The sequence below is a fragment of the Salmo trutta genome, unplaced genomic scaffold (assembly GCF_901001165.1).
Source record: "Salmo trutta unplaced genomic scaffold, fSalTru1.1, whole genome shotgun sequence".
In the NCBI taxonomy this organism is placed as follows: Eukaryota; Metazoa; Chordata; class Actinopteri; order Salmoniformes; family Salmonidae; genus Salmo; species Salmo trutta.
In genome coordinates, this window is record NW_021822702.1 from 180,533 (window position 1) to 204,408 (window position 23,876).

At 41.3% G+C, this 23,876-nt stretch overlaps 1 protein-coding gene across 2 annotated transcripts in view; it reads right to left on the bottom strand.

Moving 5' to 3' along the window:
- LOC115183768 (spectrin beta chain, non-erythrocytic 1) overlaps window positions 1-17,820 on the bottom strand; it is a 134,271-nt gene extending 116,451 nt beyond the window's left edge. For both annotated transcript variants that reach the window (XM_029744858.1, XM_029744861.1), the window contains exon 1: window positions 17,708-17,820. The gene's annotated coding sequence lies outside the window, so the exon portion shown is untranslated. The remainder of the gene's footprint in view (window positions 1-17,707) is intronic.
- Window positions 17,821-23,876: the final 6,056 nt, after the last annotated feature.

Genomic DNA, 23,876 nt, shown 5'->3' on the forward strand with positions numbered 1-23,876 from the left:
CAACAATGTGTTGCTGATGCCTAAGGAAAAAACTAATCAAGACACACAGTGCCATCTTCTGGTAAAACCCGAGACTCACTTCTACCAGAATGTTTTCTATCAAATATACCACAATCAATCAGGGTAGCCCTTTCCTGCAGTCAATGACCAAAATCACCCTCTTTGGCCTCATGGGTGGAAAGTTATTCATATTTTTCACAATTTCATCATTAATAAAGATAATAAAAATTAAACAACGAAAATTCTGTGTTTCTATGTCAAACAGTTTTGTTATATTTCAGTCTTCTGTGATATATATAAAGTTGATGGCAGCATTAGATTCAAAATATTATATTTCCATTTTGAAATATAGCTACCCTGCAAGTTCTGAGCTCTTTATTTAAAATAAATGTATTGACACCAGATGGTATCATGTTAGTCATCATTAATAGTGACAAGGAGAGGAACTGCTGTTTGACAAAGCGAGATTTTGGTATATCAAACTCCCCAAAAACCTTACTCTTCCACAGGTATTTTCCCTCTCCTAGATTTGCAGTCCGCTATTGTTGAGAGTGTGCTTCCCTTGGAATTCTCTTAACCAGCTTCATCTGGAATGCTTTTCCAACAGTCTTGAAGTTTCCACATATTCTGAGCACTTGTTGGCGGCTTTTTCTTCACTCAGCGGTCTAACTCATCCCAAACCATCTCAATTGCGTGGAGGCCAGGTCATCTGATGCAGCACCCCATCACTCTCCTTCTTGGTCAAATAGCCCTTACTCAGCCTGGAAGTGTGTTGGGTCATTGTCCTGTTGAAAAACAAATGATAGTCCCACTAAGCGCAAACCAGATGGGATGGAGTATCACTGTAGAATGCTGTGGTAGCCATGCTGGTTAAGTGTGCCTTGAATTCTAAATAAATCACTGACACCATCACACCTCCTCCAACATGCTTCACGGTGGGAACTACACATGTGGAGATCATCCGTTTACCTACTCTGCGTCTCACGAAGACACGACGGTTGGAACCAAAAATCTCACATTTGGACTCATCAGACCAAAGGACAGATTTCCACCATTCAAATGTTCATTGCTCGTGTTTCTTGGCCCAAGCAAGTCTCTTCTTTTTATTGGTGTCCTTTAGTAGTGGCTTTATTTGCAACAATTCGATCATGAAGGCCTGATTCACACAGTCTCCTCTGAACAGTTGATGTTGAGATGTGTCTGTTACTTGACCTCTGTGAAGCATTTATTTGGGCTGCAATCTGAGGTGCAGTTAACTCAAATGAATTTATCCTCTGCAGCAGAGGTAACTCTGGGTCTTCCTTTCCTGTGACGGTCCTCATGGGAACCAGTTTCATCATAGAGCTTGATGGTTTTTGCGACTGCGCTTGAAGAAACTTTAAAAGTTCTTGACATTTTCCGGATTGACTGACCTTCATGTTTTAAAGTAATGATGGACTGTCGTTTCTCTTTGCTTATTTGGGCGGTTCTTGCCTTAATATGGACTTGGTCTTTTACCAAATAGGGCTATCTTCTGTACACCACCCCTACCTTGTCACAACACAACTGATTGGCTCAAAAGCATTAAGGAAAGAAATTCCACAAAAATGAACTTTTAACAAGGCACACCTGTCAATTGAAATGCATTCCAGGTGACTACCTCATGAAGCTGGTTGAGAGAATGCCAAGAGCATGCAAAGCTGTCATCAAGGCAAGGGTGGCTACTTTGAAGAATATAAAATATATTTTGATTTGTTTAACACTTTTTTGGTTAATACATTATTTCATTTGTGTTATTTCATGGTTGTGATGTCTTCACTATTCACTGGAATCCTCATCTCTCCCAAGTGGAGATTCTCTCTTTCTCCCCTGACCCATCTGTCTATCTCCTCCTTTGAATTCCATGCTGTCATAGTCACTAGCCCATTCAAGCTTAACATCCTTATCATTTATCGCCCTCCAGGTTCCCTTGAAGAGTTCATCAATGAGCTTGACGCCTTGATAAGTTCCTTTCCTGAGGATTGCTCACCCCTCACAGTTCTGGGTGTCTTTAACCTCCCTACGTCTACCTTTGACTCATTTCTCTCTGCCTCCTTTCCACTCCTCTCCTCTTTTGACCTCACCCTCTCACCGTCCCCCCCTATTCACAAGGCAGGCAATACGCTTGACCTCATCTTTACTAGATGCTGTTCTTCTACTAATCTCACTGCAACTCCCCTCCAAGTCTCCGACCACTACCTTGTATCCTTTTCCCTCTCGCTCTCCTCCAACACTACTCACTCTGCCCCTACTCAGATGGTATTGCGCCGTCGCAACCTTCGCTCTCTCTCTCCTGCTACTCTCTCCTCTTCCATCCTATCATCTCTTCCCTCTGCTCAATCCTTCTTCAACCAATCTCCTGATTCTGCCTCCTCAACCCTCTCCTCCCTTTCTGCATCCTTTGACTCTCTATGTCCCCTATCCTCCCGGCCGGCTCGGTCCTCCCCTCCTGCTCCGTGGCTTGACGACTCATTGCGAGCTCACAGAACAGGGCTCCTGGCAGCCGAGCAGAAATGGAGGAAAACTAGCCTCCCTGCGGACCTGGCATCTTTTCACTCCCTCCTCTCTACATTTTCTTCCTCTGTTTCTGCCGCTAAAGCCACTTTCTACCACTATAAATTCCAAGCATCTGCCTCTAACCCTAGGAAGCTCTTTGCCACCTTCTCCACCCTCCTGAATCCTCCTCCCCCTCCCCCACCTCCTCCCTCTCAGCGGATGACTTCGTCAACCATTTTGAAAAGAAGGTCGACGACATCCGATCCTCGTTTGTTAAGTCAAACGACACTGCTGGTCCTGCTCACATTGCCCTACCCTATGCTTTGACCTCTTTCTCCCCTCTCTCCAGATGAAATCTTGCGACTTGTGACGGCCGGCCGCCCAACAACCTGCCCGCTTGACCCTATCCCCTCCTCTCTTCTCCAGACCATATCCGGAGACCTTCTCCCTTACCTCACCTCGCTCATCAACTCATCCTTGACCGCTGGCTACGTCCCTTCCGTCTTCAAGAGAGCGAGAGTTGCACCCCTTCTCAAAAAACCTACACTCGATCCCTCCGATGTCAACAACTACAGACCAGTATCCCTTCATTCTTTTCTCTCCAAAACTCTTGAGCGCGCCATCCTTGGCCAGCTCTCTTGCTATCTCTCAGAATGACCTTCTTGATCCAAATCAGTCAGGTTTCAAGACTGGTCATTCAACTGAGACTGCTCTTCTCTGTGTCACGGAGGCTCTCCGCACTGCTAAAGCTAACTCTCTCTCCTCTGCTCTCATCCTTCTAGACCCATCAGATCCTCCTCTCCACCCTCTCCGAGTTGGGCATCTCCGGCGCGGCTCACTCTTGGATTGCGTCCTACCTGACAGGTCGCTCCTACCAGGTGGCGTGGCGAGAATCCGTCTCCGCACCACGTGCTCTCACCACTGCTGTCCCCCAGGGCTCAGTTCTAGGCCCTCTCCTATTCTCGCTATACACCAAGTCACTTGGCTCTGTCATATCCTCACATGGTCTCTCCTATCATTGCTACGCAGAGACATACAATTAATCTTCTCCTTTCCCCCTTCTGATAACCAGGTGGCGAATCGCATCTCTGCATGTCTGGCAGACATATCAGTGTGGATGACGGATCACCACCTCAAGCTGAACCTCGGCAAGATGGAGCTGCTCTTCCTCCCGGGGAAGGACTGCCCGTTCCATGATCTCGCCATCACGGTTGACAACTCCATTGTGACCTCCTCCCAGAGTGCTAAGAGCCTTGGCGTGACCCTGGACAACACCCTGTCGTTCTCCGCTAACATCAAGGCGGTGACCCGATCCTGTAGGTTCATGCTCTACAACGTATGCAGAGTACGACCCTGCCTCACACAGGAAGCGACCCTGCCTCACAAGCAACCCTGCCTCACAACAACCTCTGGGTTGTATTATTGGCCAGAGGAGGTGATAGCCACATTCCAGAGAGAGGTCTAAGGCTAGGGCCAACACTATACAGCTGATACAAATGATCAAAGCTTGATGATTAGTTGATTATTTGAATCATCTGTGTAGTGCTAGGGGGAAGAAGAAAAAAAGTGCACCCCTTGGGGTCCTGAGGGCTGAATTTGGGAAACCCTGTGTTAGATTGTCCGCATCAAGATTGTTTGGGGGTTCAATCCCTGGTCGCGTCATACCAAAGACTAAACATGGGACCTAATGCCTTTCTGCTTGGCACTCAGCATTAGAGGGATAGTCTGTGATTTTGGCAATGAGGTGTATGTATGTATCTGCGTTCAGTTTGATGGAAGTTGCTAACTAGCATTTGCTCAATTGCTAACTAGCATTAGTACAATGACTGGAAAAGTCTACAGGAACAGCTAGCAAACTATCTCTAACTTCTTTCATACTGGATGCAGATCCATAAAAACTGTATCCACAAGTTCATCTGACTCTGGGGAACAAGATAAAATAGTATGTGTGTGAACTATCCCTTTAAGGAGATGGATTGGGGGTAAGGCCCTGCGACAGACTAGCATCCTGTCCAGCAGGTGTACTTGTACATCATGCTGCAGAAACAGGAGGTAGGCTCCTGCCCCTATGGGCTGCTCTGGCTCAGACAAGGCTTACTTACTAATAAGCTGGAAAGTGAGGATACCATGCATTTCATTTAACCTTTGTGTGTCTTCCTCCAAATATTCTTCTTTGCATGTCTTCATGAAAATTTGCCAACGAATATCTAAGGGACTTGAACAAATACATAAAAAACAAATTAAGCATCTATCCGTTAGAACAACCTCATTTAAAGTTCTGACCTACGTAAAAAAATATCTAACTAGCCGGCAGTCGTTTCCATTGTCCGTCAACCCCCATAGAAAAACAATATGCTAAATATGTATTTGGAGGGTAGACCATTTCAATCTGAATGCGGCCCATGACAACTTTAATTCCAAAAGGTGGAATTAAAGCGTCTAAGTTCTATAAGTGACTACCTGTTTGTCTTAGTCAAAATTGTAAGGCTAAATATGTTTATGTAACCAGATCCTCACGACCACGCCTGTTTGTCAGACGTCTTCCCAAGAAAAACAGATCAATAACTTGCGATCCAAACATTCACACTAACAAGGCTGTGTATAAGTAGCATGTGTTTATACAACTGAAAAGCGGTTTGACCTGGGGCAGATAGATACCGCATTACGGGGTTAGAAGACACGCTTGAGTCAAGCCTGAAAAAAATACATAAACCGGCAATCCCCAATCCCACCGGTTCCTCCCGTAGACATAAATACATACACTACCATTCAAAAGTTTGGGGTCACTTAGAAATGTCCTTGTTTTTGAAAGAAAAGCAAAAAAAATGTGTCCATTAAAATAACACCAAATTGATCAGAAATACAGTGTAGACATTGTTAATGTTGTAAATTACTATTTTCTAGCTGGAAACGGCAGATTTTTTATGGAATATCTACATAGGCGTACAGAGGCCAATTATCAGCAACCATCACTCCTGTGTTCCAATGGCACATTGTGTTAGCTAATCCAAGTTTATCATTTTAAAAGGCTAATTGATCATTAGAAAACCCTTTTGCAAATATGTTAGCACAGCTGAAAACTGTTGTCTGCTTAAAGAAGCAATAAAACTGGCCTTCTTTAGACTAGTTGAGTATCTGGAGCATCAGAATTTGCAGATTCGATTACAGGCTCAAAATGGCCAGAAACAAATACCTTTCTTCTGAAACTCGTCAGTCTATTCTTGTTCTGAGAAATTAAGGCTATTCCATGCGAGAAATTGCCAAGAAACTGAAGATCTCGTACAACGCTGTGTACTACTCCCTTCACAGAACAGTGCAAACTGGCTCTAACCAGAATAGAAAGAGGGGTGTGAGGCCCCGGTGCACAACTGAGCAAGAGGACAAGTACATTAGAGTGTCTAGTTTGAGAAACAGACGCCTCACAAGTCCTCAACTGGCAGCTTCATTAAATAGTACACGCAAAACACCAGTCTCAACATCAACAGTGAAGAGGCGACTCCGGGATGCTGGCCTTCTAGGCAGAGTTCCTCTGCCCAGTGTCTGTATTCTTTTGCCCATCTTAATCTTTTATTTTTATTGGCCAGTCTGAGATATGGCTTTTTCTTTGCAACTCTGCCTAGAAGGTCAATTAACCTTTTAAAATTATAAACGTGGATTAGCTAACACAATGTGCCATTGGAACACAGGAGTGATGGTTGCTGATAATGGGCCTCTGTACGCTTATGTAGATATTCCATTAAAAAAATCAATCAACTGTTTCCAGCGACAATAGTCATTTACAACATTAACAATGTCTACATTGTATTTCTGATCAATTTGATGTTATTTTAATGGACAAAAAAATTGCTTGCCTTTCAAAAACAAGGACATTTCTAAGTGACCCCAAACTTTTGAACGGTAGTGTACATCAATTCACTTTCTAAAAACCTGTTTTCGCTTTGTCATTATGAGGTATTGTGTGTAGATAACAAAATGTGGGAAAAGTAATGTGGTCTGAATACTTTCCGAATGCACTGCATCTCCTCTGAATTTCACTAGCATACTTTCAAAACACGGGAGTCTGCTCTGAAGGTCTGGTTGTCATTATACTCTCTCACTCTTATCAGATACTTACGAATCTAGGCCTCATTCCCCATTTCTGCCAACTTAAAACCTGTTGGGGATAGGGGGCAGTATTTGCACAGCCGGATAAAAAAACGTACCCGATTTAATCTGGTTACTACTCCTGCCCAGTAACTAGAATATGCATATAATTGTTTGATTTGGATAGAAAACACCCTAAAGTTTCTAAAACTGTTTGAATGGTGTCTGTGAGTATAACAGAACTCATTTGGCAGGCCAAAACCTGAGAAGATTCCAAACAGGAAGTGCTCTCTCTGACTATTTCTTGGCCTTCTTGATCATCTCTAACCAAAACAGGGGATCTCTGGCATAACGTGACATTTTCTAACGCTCCCATAGGCTCTCAGAAGGCGCCAGAACGATGAATGGTGGCTTTGCAGGCCATGGCTGAAAAACATTAGCGCATTTGGATAGTGGTTGATCTGAGGACAATGAGACTGGAGGCGCGTGCACGAGCCGACACCATATTTACTTTCTCTCTCTTTGAACGAAAACAACGACTCCCGGTCGGAATATTATCGCTTTTTTACGCGAAAAATAGCATAAAAATTTTAAACAGCGGTTGACATGCTTCGAAGTACGGTAATGGAATATTTTGATTTTTTTTGTCACGAAACACGTCGGGCGCGTCACCCTTCTTTACCCTTCGGATAGTGTCTTGAACGCACGAACAAAACGCCGCTATTTGGATATAACTATGGATTATTTGGAACCAAACCAACATTTGTTATTGAAGTAGAAGTCCTGGGAGTGCATTCTGACGAAGACAGCAAAGGTAATCAAACTTTTCTAATAGTAAATCGGAGTTTGGTGAGTACCACACTTGGTGGGTGTCAAAATAGCTAGCCTGTGATGGCCGGGCTATCTACTCAGAATATTGCAAAATGTGCTTTCACCGAAAAGCTATTTTAAAATCGGACATAGCGAGTGCATAAAGGAGTTCTGTATCTATAATTCTTAAAATAATTGTTATGTTTTTTGTGAACGTTTATCGTGAGTAATTTAGTAAATTCACCGGAAGTGTTTGGTGGGAATGCTAGTCACATGTTAGTCACATGCTAATGTAAAAAGCTGGTTTTTGATATAAATATGAACTTGATTGAACAAAACATGCATGTATTGTATAACATAATGTCCTAGGATTGTCATCTGATGAAGATCATCAAAGGTTAGTGCTGCATTTAGCTGTGGTTTGGGTTTTTGTGACATTATATGCTAGCTTGAAAAATGGGTGTCTGATTATTTCTGGCTGGGTACTCTGCTGACATAATCTAATGTTTTGCTTTCGTTGTAAAGCCTTTTTGAAATGTGACAGTGTGGTTAGATTAACGAGAGCCTTGTCTTTAAAATGGTGTAAAATAGTCATATGTTTGAGAAATTGAAGTAATAGCATTTCTAAGGTATTTGAATATCGCGCCACGGGATTACACTGGCTGTTGAGTAGGTGGCCCAGAGAGGTTAAGGCCCCTATGACTACTACTTACGCATTGCTCTTGCTGTCCCTCTTGCCATAGTACAATTGTGTGTGTGCGTGTGTGAGGCACTTCAAGGAATCAGGGATTATCTATTCAGCACATTAATCATATGCTAAATGGGGCACACCATTTCAAGAAGTAGATATATGAATATCTGCAGTGGCTAGTATTGAAATTGTTTGAGAGATTAAAGGGAGCCAAGATGGATGCTGTCCTTCAGCTGTGTTAGCAGCTACAAGCCACATGACATGGAAACTGCACCAGTGGAACTCCAGGTCACGATTTCCTGCTTTCATGGCACCAAGAGACATGGGAAATGGGGGAACACAAGTGATATGAGGTTCATGACAAGGGAAATGCTTCCTTTTAGAATTACCTAATCTTTTCCAGAGACTCTTCAACAACTTTCCCCTCCAGGCAAGAGTGATAGACCATGGATAGCTCTGGTCCAGGGCGTTAGTGCTTTTAGGATGTGCACTAACGCCGTTGGACAAGAGCTAGACCACAGACAACAAACAAAGGACGGCATAATGTCATTACAGCTGTAGCCCAAATGAAAGCTGCAAAACTAAATTTTGAATGACATGACAATCCATTGCAAATGAACTAAAGTTGAACGAGAGTTAGACGCATCATTAACTATTTGGTTCTGGACGAGCACTGCTACCAAATGAGATTGATCGATTATATTATATCATTATGTATATTAATCATACAGCCAACATTCAAGACAACTTCTTACTGCAGGGTCAGTCAGAAGAGTGAAATCTCGGTGTGCAGCCCAGCTGTGCACCCTTGGGCAGGATACTCCATCTGAATTCCTTTAGTTCTCTTGGTTCTAAGCCAGCTGTGCAAATGGCAAATGTGTCAAAACAGTAAGTGATCTGACTAAAATACAACTGGGAGCCTGTATCAGCAATGCAAGAAAAGCTTGTCGCTGTGTAACTCATCACCAAAAACAATACGTAGTACTAATGCTTTTAAGGTGCATAGGCCCCAACCGAGGTTAGGAAGGACAAAACATCAACCCAACACAGTCTTTGCTGTGCTTCTACCTCACAGAACAGATATTGAATTAGGGCACTTAGGGGGAAATCATGGAAACAAATGTGTATCAAGTATCCTGGGGAGGAGAATTGGGAAAGACTAAAACTATTATGGGCTACTGCTGCTGCACATGGTTCTCGCCCACTCCCAAAGGGGTCTTTGCCATTTCCACTAGTTCTGTTTGGGCTTAGATAACAGAGAGTACAGTATGCTTTCAGCTATTTGGCTTCAGTTATGCCAAACATACCCCAGTCCAAACATTGGCGTATGTTATGTTCTATTTTCCTTGATCTACTGTTGTTTCCTAAATACTCATAGTATCACCTAATGGATGAAAAGATGGAACTGAATAAGACAATGAAAATGAATAAACTATTACTAGGGGGTAACACTCTAGACCCAAACTGTTATAGACCTATATCCATCCTGCCCTGCCTTTCTAAAGTCTTCGAAAGCCAAGTCAATAAACAGATCACTGATCATTTCGAATCCCACCGTACCTTCTCCGCTGTGCAATCCGGTTTCCGAGCTGGTCACAGGTGCACCTCAGCCACGTTCAAGTTACTAAACGATATCATAACCGCCATCGATAAAAGACAGTACTGTGCAGCCGTCTTCATTGACCTGGCCAAGGCTTTCGACTCTGTCAATCACCGTATGCTTATCAGCAGACTCAACAGCCTTGGTTTCTCAAATGACTGCCTCACCTGGTTCACCAACTACTTCTCAGACAGAGTTCAGTGTGTCAAATCGTAGGGCCTGTTGTCCGGACCTCTGGCAGTCTCTATGGGGGTACCACAGGTTTCAATTCTCGGGCTGACTCTTTTCTCTGTTTATATCAACGATGTTGCTCTTGCTGTGGATGATTCCCTGATCCACCTCTACGCAGATGACACCATTCTGTATACATCTGGCCCTTCTTTGGACACTGTGTTAACTAACCTCCAAACGAGCTTCAGTGCCATACAACACTCCTTCCATGGCCTCCAACTGCTCTTAAACGCTAGTAAAACCAAATGCATGCTTTTCAACCGTTTTCTGCCCTCGCCCGCCCAACTAGCATCACTACTCTGGACGGTTCTGACTTAGAATATGTGGAAAACTATAAATAGCTAAGGGTCTGGTTAGACTGTAAACTCTCCTTCCAGACTCATATTAAACATCTCCAATCCAAAATTAAATATAGAATCGGCTTCCTATTTTGCAACAAAGCCTCCTTCACTCACGCCGCCAAACATACCCTCGTAAAACTGACTATCCTACCAATCCTTGACTTCGGCGATGTCATTTACAAAATAGCTTCCAATAGTCTACTCAGCAAACTGGATGCAGTCTATCACAGTGCCATCCGTTTTGTCACCAAAGCCCCTTATACCACCCACCACTGCGACCTGTATGCTCTAGTCGGCTGGCCTTCGCTACATAGTCGTCGCTAGACCCACTGGCTCCAGGTCATCTATAAGTCTATGCTAGGTAAAGCTCCGCCTTATCTCAGCTCACTGGTCACGATAACAACACCCACCCGTAGCACACGCTCCAGCAGGTATATCTCACTGGTCATCCCCAAAGCCAATACCTCCTTTGGCCGCCTTTCCTTCCAGTTCTCTGCTGCCAATGACTGGAACGAATTGCAAAAATCGCTGAAGCTGGAGACTTATATTTCCCCCACTTACTTTAAACATCAGCTATCCGAGCAGCTAACCGATCCCTGCAGCTGTACATAGCCCATCTGTAAATAGCCCACCCAATCTACCTACCTCATCCCCATATTGTTTTTATTTACTTTTCTGGACTTTTGCACCCCAGTATTTCTACTTGCACATCAAGTATCACATCTGCTCATCTATCACTCCAGTGTTAATTTGCCAAACTGTAATTACTTCCCTACTATGGCCTATTTATTGCTTTACATCCTCACACCATTTGCACACACTGTATATAGACTTTCTTTTTTTCTCTTGTGTTATTGACTGTACGCTTGTTTATTCCATGTGTAACTCTGTTGTTGTTTGTGTCGCACTGCTTTGCTTTATCTTGGCCAGGTCGCAGTTGTAAATGAGAACTTGTTCTCAACTAGCTTACCTGGTTAAATAAAGGTGAAATAAAGATAAAAAATGTATTCTATCAGTTTAAATGGCATAGTATTTTACACAGAAAAAGGGCACTGGGGAGGCTGCAAGACAAATGGCTCAGTCTCTAGGCATTCTCAGACTTTGGTCCCTAAAACAAGAGCGTCAATTCCTTTTAGTCTAAAAGACACAGCTGTGGAAACTTGCTTGCAATGGCTGAGATGTTTGATGGTCCTACTGAAGGGGAGATGGCCCTAACATGTCCAAGTTGGCAGACCACTCCCAAAGCAATGTACATACCATCACCCAAACCATTATTTTTTGCACATTTACATTTTAGTCAACACTCATATCCAGAGCAATTATGCTCAAGGGCACTTTGGCCGATTTTTCACCTAGTCGGCTCAGAGATTCAAACCAGCGATCTTTCGGTTACTGGCCCAATGCTCTTAACCGCTAGGCTACCAGCCACACGCGCACACACGCATGATAATATGCACACACACAGCGAGGCCGTGTGGTCCTCACCTGTCACCCCAGTGGTGGCAGCTGTTCCCCACCCTTCCACCATCCCACCCCCCACTCCCTCATTCCCCTCCTCTTTTACTGACCATCGCCTGCCCTGATAGAAAACAGGATGCCACCCTCTCCACCACCTGTTTCACTATAACACATGCTGTTGTGTCCATTTCAAATACCAGCCCCAAACACACCAGGTATCAGTTTATGTGATGACATTCATTGTCTTTTTAATAATTGATTCTTAAGATGCCTCTCAGACCGGACTTATAAAATATGAGATATCTTTCTCAAACAAATAGATTTTAAAAGCAGTTTGGAGTTAAAAGGGCCAGTGGATAAAATGGCTGGTTGCTTACAGTGGAATGGGCGTACAGTATATGTGCAGTTTGAGCATGACTGTTTTATCAGTCATTTGACTGGATGAGCAGATAATGTAAGAAGAGTTTAGAGAAAATGGAGCCTGAAGGTCAGAGAAATTCAATTCAAGGCAGAATTCTGAAAATAATCTCTCCTTAACCTCTCTGGTACATGTGGGACGAACTCGTCCCACCTACGTAACAGCCACTGAAATCCAGTGGCGCGATTTTTGAATCGTTAGAAATGCTATAACTTCAATTTCTCAAACATATGACTATTTCACAGCTATTTAAAGACAAGAATCTCGTTAATCTAACCCCACTGTCCGATTTCAAAAAGGCTTTACAACAAAAGCAAAACATTAGATTATGTTAGCAGAGTACCCAGCCAGAAAAAATCAGACACCCATTTTTCAAGCTAGCATATCATGTCACATAAACCCAAACCACAGCTAAATGCAGCACTAACCTTTTATAATCTTCATCAGATGACACACCTAGGACATTGTGTTATACAATACATGCATGTCTGTTCAATCAAGTTCATATTTATATCAAAAAACAGCTTTTTACATTAGCATGTGACGTTCAGAAAAAGCATAACCACCGCAAACTTCCGGTGAATTTACTAACAGTTTGCTAAATTACTCACGATAAACGTTCACAAAAAGCATAACAATTATTTTAAGAATTATAGATACATTACCCCTCTATGCACTCGATATGTCCGATTTTAAAATAGCTTTTCGGATGAAGCACATTTTGCAATAATCTAAGTACATAGCCCGGCATTACAGGGCTAGCTATTTAGATACCCACCCAGGTCAGCATCCACCAAAATCACATTTCCTATAAGAAAGATGTTCTTACCTTGCTTGTTCTTCATCAGAATACACTGCCAGGACTTCTACTTCAATAACAAATGTTGGTTTGGTCCCAAATAATCCATCGTTATATCCAAACAGCGACGTTTTGTTCGTGAGTTCTAGAATGCTTTTTCGCGGTGTCGCGCATGGCGCATTGGCGTGTCAAAAATGTCTAAATATTCCATTACCGTACTTCGAAGCATGTCAACCGCTGTTTAAAACCAATTTTTATGCCATTTATGTCGTAGAGAAGTGATAATATTCCGACCGGGAGTATGCATTGAGCCTAAACAGCCGAATAAAATTTCTCCTCAGAAGCGACTCATGCACGCGCATCATTGAAAGGTCCTCCGAGCATCCACTTACAAAAGGCGATAATATGTTTCAACCTGAGGTTCCCTCGTAAACCTTCAGTTATTTCGCGGGCTCTGAGAGCCTATTGGAGCCCTGGGAATTGTCACGTTACAGCTAAGATCCTTACTTTTCAATAAAAAGAGGTAAGACGCACGACTCCTTGTCAGACAGGGTACTTCCTGCTTGAAACCTTGTCAGGTTTTTGCCTGCCATAGGAGTTCTGTTATACTCACAGACACCATTCAAACAGTTTTAGAAAATTCAGAGTGTTTTCTATCCAAACCTGAACAATAATATGCATATTCTAGCTTCTGAGTTGGTGTAGGAGGCAGTTAAAAATGGGAACATATTTTTTCCAAAATTCTCAATACTGCCCCCTATACCAAACAGGTTAACACAACTGATTTATTTATTGTGAAACCATCAGTGCACATATAAATAACTGTTCCACTGCTCCCTGAACAGATGATACTCAATGAAGGGCTACCTTGGTTTTATGCACCTGCTACACAGTGAACTCAATTGACATGAGAGGCTAATGCAGTCATGCGCTCAAAGGCTGTTAATGCAACAAGGTTGGTGTAACTGCACGGAGACTCAAATTGAGAAAAACTAAGACAAAAATAACAACCTACAGATACTGGATAATACATGTATGTCAGTTGTGGATATGCCAGGATATCATCATTTTGTAATTTAAGGCTTTGAACACATAATTTGGAAACCAAATATGATATAATGTTTTGTCTGTGCATTTCTGCATATGTGTGATGTTAGACAGATGGATAGGTTGTGTGTGTGTGTGTGTGTGTGTGTGTGTGTGTGTGTGTGTGTGTGTGTGTGTGTGTGTGTGTGTGTGTGTGCGTGCTTGCGTCTTTCTGCATTCACACACTGAAGTTTTTCCCATTGCAAAGGGACTAGAGGTCGACCGATTAATCGGAATGGCCGATTAATTAGGGCCGATTTCAAGTTTTCATAACAATCGGAAATCTGTATTTTTGGACGCCGATTTATATTTATATATATATATATATATATATATATATATATATATATATATATATATATATATATATGTTTTAGACCTTTATTTAACTCGGCAAGTCAGTTAAGAACACATTCTTATTTTCAATGACGGCCTAGGAACGGTGGATTAACTGCCTTGTTCAGGGGCAGAACGACAGATTTGTACCTTGTCAGCTCAGGGATTCAATCTTGCAGCCTTACGGTTAACTAGTCCAACGCTCTAACCACCTGCTTTACATTGCACTCCACCAGGTTACGCGAATGCAGTAAGAAGCTATGGTAAGTTGCTAACTAGCATTAAACTTATCTTATAAAAAACAATCAATCAATCATAATCACTAGTTAACTACACATGGTTGATGATATTACTAGTTTATCTAGCCTGTCCTGCGTTGCATATAATCGCTTAAGTACACGTTGCTCCAACCATAAACATCAATGCCTTTCGTAAATTCTATACACAAGTATATATTTTTAAACCTGCATATTTAGCTAAAATAAATCCAGGTTAGCAGGCAATATTAACCAGGTGAAATTGTGTCATTTTGCATTCATTGCACGCAGAGTCAGTGTAAATGCAACAGTTTGGGTCGCCTGGCTCGTTGCGAACTAATTTGCCAGAATTTTACGTAATTATGACATAACATTGAAGATTGTGCAATGTAACAGGAATAACGTTTTGTTTTCGAGATTATAGTTTCCGGATTCGACCATATTAATGACCTAAGGCTCGTATTTCTGTGTGTTATTATGTTATAATTAAGTCTATGATTTGATAGAGCAGTCTGACTGAGCGGTGGTAGGCAGCAGCAGGCTCGTAAGCATTCATTCAAAAATAACACTTTCGTGCGTTTTGCCAGCAGCTCTTCGCAATGCTTCAAGCATTGCGCTGTTTATGACTTCAAGCCTGTCAACTCCCGAGATTAGGCTGGTGTAACCGATGTGAAATGGCTAGCTAGTTAGCCGGGTGCTCGCTAATAGCGTTTCAAATGTCACTCGCTCTGAGACTTGGAGTAGTTGTTTCCCCTTCCTCTACGTGGGTAACGCTGCTTCGAGGGTGGCTGTTGTCGATGTGTTCCTGGTTCAAGCCCAGGTAGGAGTGAGGAGAGGGACGGAAGCTATACTGTTACACTGGCAAGACTAAAGTGCCTATAAGAACATCCAATAGTCAAAGGTATGTGAAATACAAATCGTATAGAGAGAAATAGTCCTATAATTCCTATAATATCTACAACCTAAAACATCTTACCTGGGAATATTGAAGACTCATGTTAAAAGGAACCACCAGCTTTCATATGTTCTCATGTTCTGAGCAAGGAACTTAAACGTTAGCTTTTTTACATGACGCATATTGCACTTTTACTTTCTTCTCCAACACTTTGTTTTTGCATTATTTAAACCAAATTGAACATGTTTCATTATTTATTTGAGGCTAAATTGATTTTATTGATGTATTATATTAAGTTAAAATAAGTGTTCATTCAGTATTGTTGTAATTGTCATTATTACAAATAAATAAATAAAAATATTATTATTTTTTTATTTTTTTAAATCGGGCGATTAATCGGTATCAGCTTTTTTGGTCATCCGATAATCGGTATCGGCGTTGAAAAATCATAATCGGTTGACCTCTAAAAGGGACCGCCCTTTCAGACAAGGCTGAGAGGGGAAGGCAGACACTAGGTCTGCATACAGCAAATGGTCTTAAGAAAAGAGCCTGATCCATCAAGCAAAACCTAATAGGAAAATGTACCAGGGTGCCAAACTTAAATGCCACTATGCCATAGAAAGCCTGATCAAACACACTTCCGGAGAACCATTAAAACCCCAAATTACTTGAACCAAACATATCACTCAAGCCTTGTTGTTTAGAAAAAGTATTGATTCAGTAATATCTAGTCCCATAGAATACCCACAGTGTAAATAAATTGCAGGTCTTAGAGTTATTAAAAATCTTTTAAATCCTATGCCACCTTTAACCGTGCATGTGTTCCTTTGTTTTTTGCAATGGATATTTCACAACTTCAGTTCCCACTGTGGCTGACATAACTTCTGTTAGGTAGGATAGATAGGCCTACCAGGTAAGTTAACATGCCACCACTGGAACTAGGAAGTTATTGACTTCATTCATTGGACTGGTTGCTTGAAAAATAGATGCTTGCAGTAACTTCGGCCTATAGCTTCACTACCATAGAACCCAGTATTTGGCTCAGCAGAATCCCTTTGTTTAACTTACTCATCTCCCTCATTGCTCGCATTTTAAATATTGTTTGAGTCCTTCTGTGACTAGGACATTGAGGACTCGACTCGACCAGGTCGCATTAGTGCTGCAACGCTGGACTGGTTTTATGCTGGAGTCCTCTGCACCACGACAAGAAGGCCGCAGCGTCAACCGCAAAGATGTACACTCCACCAAATAAAAACTATATTGGAGACACAAACAACATGTTGATGAGATACATGTAAAGTATTTGGTCATTAGCACATACTAAAGAAAACCATGTAGGTGATGCTTCATGTCTTTGAAGTTATGTTTTTAGGAGGAGCCGAACACTTGCGTACTGCTAGTTACTCTATCATCATCGCATCAAGCAATGACAGATTTTAGCTGCCAATGTAACATTAGCCAACAGCGGCCATTTCAACTACCGATACACTTCACCTAAAATGATTAATGTTGTCTATATCTATCATCCAAAATCATTAACAACTACGCACCACGTAAAACAAGGACCATAAAATCGTGGATTTTTTGTTATTGTTCACAACCTAACTCACACGTCCTGTTAATGCCACAGTTAGCCTGTCTTTTGAACTGTACAGAATAAACAAACCTGCGATATTATTGCACTCGCAGCATCACCATGGGCTACCTTCCGCGCAGCGCCACAGATCCGCACGACCACGCCTGTTTGCATCCATTCTACTGTACGGTTATTCCACCCATAATGGAAGTCACAGAAGACCATGGAAATCGATATCAGACACTATACAAATTAAATATAATCCAAATTGCGCATAATGTATAAGATAGGCCTTTAGATAAAGGTATTTCTGATATGAGCAGTAGGTCTACAACATCAACATGTCTAATGATTTTAATAGCATAGGCCTATAACAAAAAACAAAGACCGACAAAACATACTTTCAATCGTATGTCTATATACGTGATACACGATTTCATATTTGCTTAATTTCACAATTTTCCATCACCTCACAGTAAATTTAGGTAACCTATTTGCTTTGTAGCCAATCGGTGGGACGGAGATTGTCTAACCTCGGCCCTGATTACATTATAACTGGCAATGTGATGAGATAAACTCGTCTGTTTGAAACAACACATTTATTTGACTTACCAATCAAATAATAAGGAACAAACTTCACCGCCTTGAGAGTCCGCAACGGGCAAACGAGAGGCTGGGCAACAAGAGCTGGGAATGACTGGGAGAATCCGCACTGCCGCCCCCAGTCCACCAAAAACTGTAATGCTGCACTGAATTTCGAAGGGGCGGGGATTATAGAGACTGAAGTAAACCTATCAGAGGCTACACTAAATAAAACAATTGGAATATTTGTTATAGATTATATTAAAAACATAAATTAAATATTACAAAGTAAGACTGCAGGCCCTAAAGACACTGAGGCTATTGAAGATAATTACATCTGTGAGTCATATTTACAGTACAAATCATTTTCTACACTACAATTGTACATGTGAAAAGTTTACCTGTAATATTCTAATTTCAGTCATTGCTTGTAGATGGACAGGGTATGTCATGATTCTGACTGCCCCTCATCTTGTTCATCCATTGTGAACACTTATCAATAATGCATTGCAGTCATATACAGGAGGTCATAATGGATCTTCAGAGGGACCTCTGATCTACAGTCCCTTCAGAAAGTAGTCATACCCCTTAACTTATGTTTTTGTTTTACAGGCTGAATTCAAAATTGATTAAATATAATTTTTTCTCACCCATCTATACACAATTTCCCATAATCACAAAGTGAAAACATGTTTTTAGAAATTTTAGCAAATTTCTTAAATGAAATACAGAAATATCTCATATACATACAGTAGGTATTCACACCCCTGAGTCAATAGTTTGTAGAATTACCTTTGGTGGCGATTACAGCTGAGCTTTGCACACCTGGATTGTGCAATATTTGCCCATTATTCTTTTGAAAATTCTTCAAGCTCTGTCAATTTTATTGTTGTTCATTGCTAGACAGCCATTTTCAAGTCGATTTAAGACAAAACTATAACTAGGTCACTCAGGAACATTCAATGTCAATTGGTAAGCAACTCCAGTGTACATTTGGCCCTGTGTTATAGGTTATTTTCCTGCTGAAAGATGATTTCACCTTCTAGTGTCTGTTGGAAAGCAGACTGAACCAGGTTTTCCTCTAGGATTTTGCCTGTGCTTATAGTTGTATTCTGTCTCTTTTTATCCTAAAAAACTCCCTAGTCCTTGCCAATGACCAGCACTTTGTGCCCACTTCACTCCAAAATTGCTCTCCATCCAGGGGCGCTGCAATGCAGCTGACCCTGGGCCTCTAAACATGTGTGTGTGTCTGGGGGTATTGGGAAAAAGGTATACATTAATCTTCTAACCAAATATACAATAAAATACTTATTTCTCTATTCTATTATTCTACACAGCTGTACTGAAACCTGATATAGATCCATCACCTGGTGCAGATCCATCATTCTATCTAAATGCAGAAAGCTGGTGTGGGCTTCATCATGAGGACTATGAAAAGCAATTAGATAGCTCACAAAAGCTGTATTCTCTGGTTTCAACATGCTCTTTTTTTCATAAATTGGGTGCTGGCAAAGTATATTCAATGTGCTAAATGTTGTAAATATAGTCTGTTAAGTTTAACACTCCAGTACATCAGTCACAATCTATAGCCCCAATAGCCACAGTAGTCAAATTTTTATTAGTTTTTCAGACAAACATTCTTAAGTCAAACAACCTTATATTTTGGATAGTGCCGGTTCCAGGCATAAGCGACATCAGCAGTCGCTTAGAGCCCCCGCCCACTAGGGAGCCCTCAACCCAACATTTCTGAGTTCCTATTTTTTTTAAACTTAGTCGGGATCTCAATTTACAATTGAGCGTAAGAATAGTAGAATACACCAGGTGCAATTTTGAAATTTGGTTGTGTAACATTTGGTAAGCTTTTCTGGGCATGTGCCCAGGGCCCTGATCTCCAGTGGGGCCCCATTGATTTTGTTAGTCATTCTCACTCAAATATCATACTAACAGGGCAAAAGTCATGGCAAAATGTGTATAATTGCAGAAAATGTGCTTTAAAACGGCAAGAATGTCTCTCCACCCCATGGAAAAATGTGTAAAATTGCAGAAAACTTGCTTTAAACTACAACATTTTCTCTATGCCCCATGGCAAAATGTGTTTAATTGCAGGAAATTTGCTTTAAAAAAAAATTTCTCTCCGCCATCAAGAGAGGAGCCACTAAAATGTTTTGCTGCAAGGTGGGGAGGGGGGGACCAACCAAATCTTGCTTAGGGCCCCCAAAAAGCTAGCACCGTCCCTGATTTGGGGTTAGAATTGGGTATGACAGTTGTATATAACTTATACTGTAATGTTTTTGTTTGTTGAAAATACCATTTAACAGCAGTTACTTTTGCAGGTTGAACCTTTAATTATTTGAATCTTTATCTTCAGATGACTTTTGACCAAAAATGGAACACAATTGCAACCGATGTCTACTCAGATCTTTACAAAATGCAGCCCCTAAAGGGTTAAAATGCCATCAGTGCCATCAGTTGTTAGGCTCTGAGCCCGCTATTTGGGCTGGGGCTTGAACCTCCACCTTGAACCTCCACCTGTTGAATCCCTGCCTTTGCAAGACAGTACCCTCGCTGTCCGCATGCAAATAGTAAACAGACATGCTCCATTCCGCAGGTTCAGGGTTAAAGGGAGGGATAATCCATGGTTTTCGTCTGAGCTTTCTTGCATTGTTCACGACCGTAATCTAGCCTGGGCTAAAGCAAGGAAATCGTGTTCTGATGCTGATTGGCTTGTTTTTAGGCAGTTACGAAACAAGTGTTCTTCTCTTCTCAGGAAGGCCAAGTCTGATTATTTTATGTCTGTTACCACTGATAACCTGAAAGACCCTAGAAAGTTTTGGAAGGCTATTAAGTCTATGACTGGTAACAGTAATGTTAATGAATTACCGTCATGTGTATTGAAGGACTCTGTTGCTATATATGACAAAACTGAAATGCTGAATTGTTTCAATGAGCACTTTGTATCATCTGGTAGACTGTTTGATTCAGTGTCCTCTGTCTCTGTACAACCTTGTGTGGATGAACCAGTGAGAGCTGGTCAAACTTTTAGCTTTTTGCCATTCTCAGTGCAGGTGGTACATAAGGCCCTGAAATCCTTAGATCAGAGTAAGCCTGCAGGTCCTGATCTTTTGGATCCCTGCTTTTTAAATCTGGCAGCTGATTTCATAGCTGAACCACTTACATATCTGTTTAATCTAACCCTGGAATGTAATGAAATTCCAAAGATCTGGAAATCAGCATTTGTCCTTCCACTTTTAAAAGGGGGAGATCCAACTCTTTTAAATAATTATAGGCCAATCTCAAAGCTGTCACCCCTGGTGAAAATACTTGAAACCCTTGTGAGTGACCAGCTAAAAGAGTTTTTATATACTAACTCTATTTTATAAATGTACCAATCGGGTTTCAGGAAGAAGCACAGCACAATTACAGCAGCCATGAAGGTTTTAAATGATATCACTGAAGCTCTTGACAAAAAACAGCATTGTGTCTCACTTTTTATTGATCTCTCTAAGGCTTTTGATACAGTTGATCATGCTATACTAAGGCAGAGATTGTCGAGTGTAGGTCTTTCAGAGCATGCAGTTGCATGGTTTGTTAACTATCTGTCTGATAGAACTCAGTGCACTCAATTTGATGGGCTTAGGTCTGTTAAATTGTCTGTCTTAAATGGTGTGCCCCAAGGCTCTGTACTTGGTCCTCTCTTATTCACTATTTATATAAATAATTTAGACAAAAATCTCAAAAATGCACAACTTCATTTTTATGCTGATGATACTGTTATTTACTGTTGTGCTTCATCTCTTACAAAAGCTTTCCAGAACTTGCAAACTGCTTTTAATACTGTTCAACATACCTTGTCTCAATTAAAGCTTATCCTCAATACTGACAAAACAAAACTACTGGTGTTTTCTAAAGCAAGAAATAGACCTCTGAACCTTTCACCTATTACTACCTGTCAGGGCAAGGAGATTGAGGTTGTAACCTCATATAAATATCTTGGAATTTTGATTGATGATGGCCTCTCTTTTAAAATGCATATTCAACAACTTACAAAAAAATTGAAGCTGAAATTAGGATTTTATTTTAGGAATAAGGCTTGTTTTTCTTTTGAAGCCAGAAGGATGCTAGTATCAGCTACATTTATGCCTTTACTAGACTATGGGGATATTTTATATATGAATTCTTCCGCTCAGTGTTTGAGATCAATTGACACCCTTTACCATGGCACTCTGAGATTTATTTTAAATTGCAAAACCCTTACGCACCACTGCACTTTGTATACCAGGGTTGGCTGGCCTTCTCTAGTCACTCGTAGGCTCAGTCACTGGTATACTTTTATTTACAAAGCCATTTTGGGTTTACTACCTTTTTATTTGGGCATTTTTATTGTTCAGAAATGTGGTGGGTACTCTCTTCGTTCGCGGGACTTTATCCTGCTAACTGTTCCAATTGTCCGAACTGAATTTGGTAAAAGGGCTTTTATGTACTCTCGTCTTGGAATGCCTTACAAAATACTTTTAAACTGGAAGAACTTGTCCCGATTGGTATTTTTAAATCACGGATGAATGATCTGGAGACTGATTCCCTGACCTGTCAATGTTTTTAATTTGCTGTTTTTGATTTTGTTATATTCTTTGTTAATTCTATGGTTTTTACTAGATTACTTGTAGTTTTTCATGTTGTTTGTCTGTAATTTTTATAATGACTTGGCGCTGCCTATCTTGGCCAGGACGCTCTTGAAAAAGAGATTTTAAATCTCAATGAGCCCTTCCTGGTTAAATAAAAGTTAAATAAAAAATAAAAATAAATAGCTCTCCGACCCTCCGCAGCCCTGTCAGGGACTAAGGAGATCCCCTCAACCACTCCCTGGAGTATAACCTCCTCCCTACGTGTCAAGGGAGTGTAGAAGCTGTGAAACATCTGGCTGGAGGGATGGGTTGGCGAGTGCCGGGCTATGTCCTTGGGGCCTTTAGCTCTGGGGCCCGCCTCTCCGGAGTGGATCCTGCCATCATTGAAAACCTGCTTCTGGGGAGAGGTTACCTCTTTCCCCCCTCTTCCTCCCCGCACTTCTGGCAAACATGACCCCTCAGATTTGAGGTATGTGCTCTCCCTGCCGGGAGACCACGGCCCAGCCTCGCTCCACACTAAAGCCCCGTGTTGCTGGAGAAAGGGGAAACGGACATGAGCATAACTGGGGGGAAGCAGAGGGTGGGGAGGGGGAAGGGAGGGAGGAAAAGTTGGGGAATGCAGCTGTGGCTGAGAGTTGGGTTCATCGCATGGTTCAAACTGTCCAAAGTTGACTCCCCGATCGATCAAGGGAAAGTTTTGAAAATGTTTGAAGGCTAATATTAATTTGCTTTGAATCCCATTTCGTTGTATTTCTACGTTCTGAGAGTGTAATTAAGAGCATTCTCAATTAATTAAAATACCTTTACGGAATACCATTTGTAACATTGCAATATTACATTTGATTTTGGAAAAATACTATACATTCCAGGCCATTACTAATACACATGATTTAACACTGAACCCATGGGCTGGTCTCCCAGACACAGATTAATCCTAGCCCTGGACAACAAAAAAATGCTTTCAATAGAGACTAGGCTTAATCTGTGTCTGGGAGACCAGCCCTATGAGTTTCCAAGAACACGATTGAAAAATATTTTATTTAATGTTAGCTGCAGAGGATAGAAAGCAGCAAAATTACTCTGCTGAGAAATTGTATAAATCTTACCCTTCCTTAGTATGGTTGGTCCTGTAATTTCCTTGAATCATATTGGTGAATGAAAGACATGTGCTCCAGCAACACCTTTGGGCTACCAATAGAGCTCAGTATGGGAACTGTGAACCATAAGCCATGAAGTAAAATGTCACTGTTGGGGCTAGGGGGCAGTATTTTCACGGCCGGATGAAAAACGTACCCAATTTAAACAGGTTACTACTCTGGCCCAGAAAATAGAATATGCATGTCATTAGTAGATTTGGATAGAAAACACTCTGACGTTTCTAAAACTGTTTGAATGGTGTTTGTGAGTATAACAGAACTCATATGGCAGGCAAAAAACCTGAGAAAAATTGAATCAGGAAGTGGGAGAAATTAGAAATGTAGTTTTTCTTTTGAATCCCTTGAAAAACTACAGTGACATAGGATTTATGTTGCACCTCCTAACTCTTCCATTGGCTGTCAACAATCTTTAGGAACTGA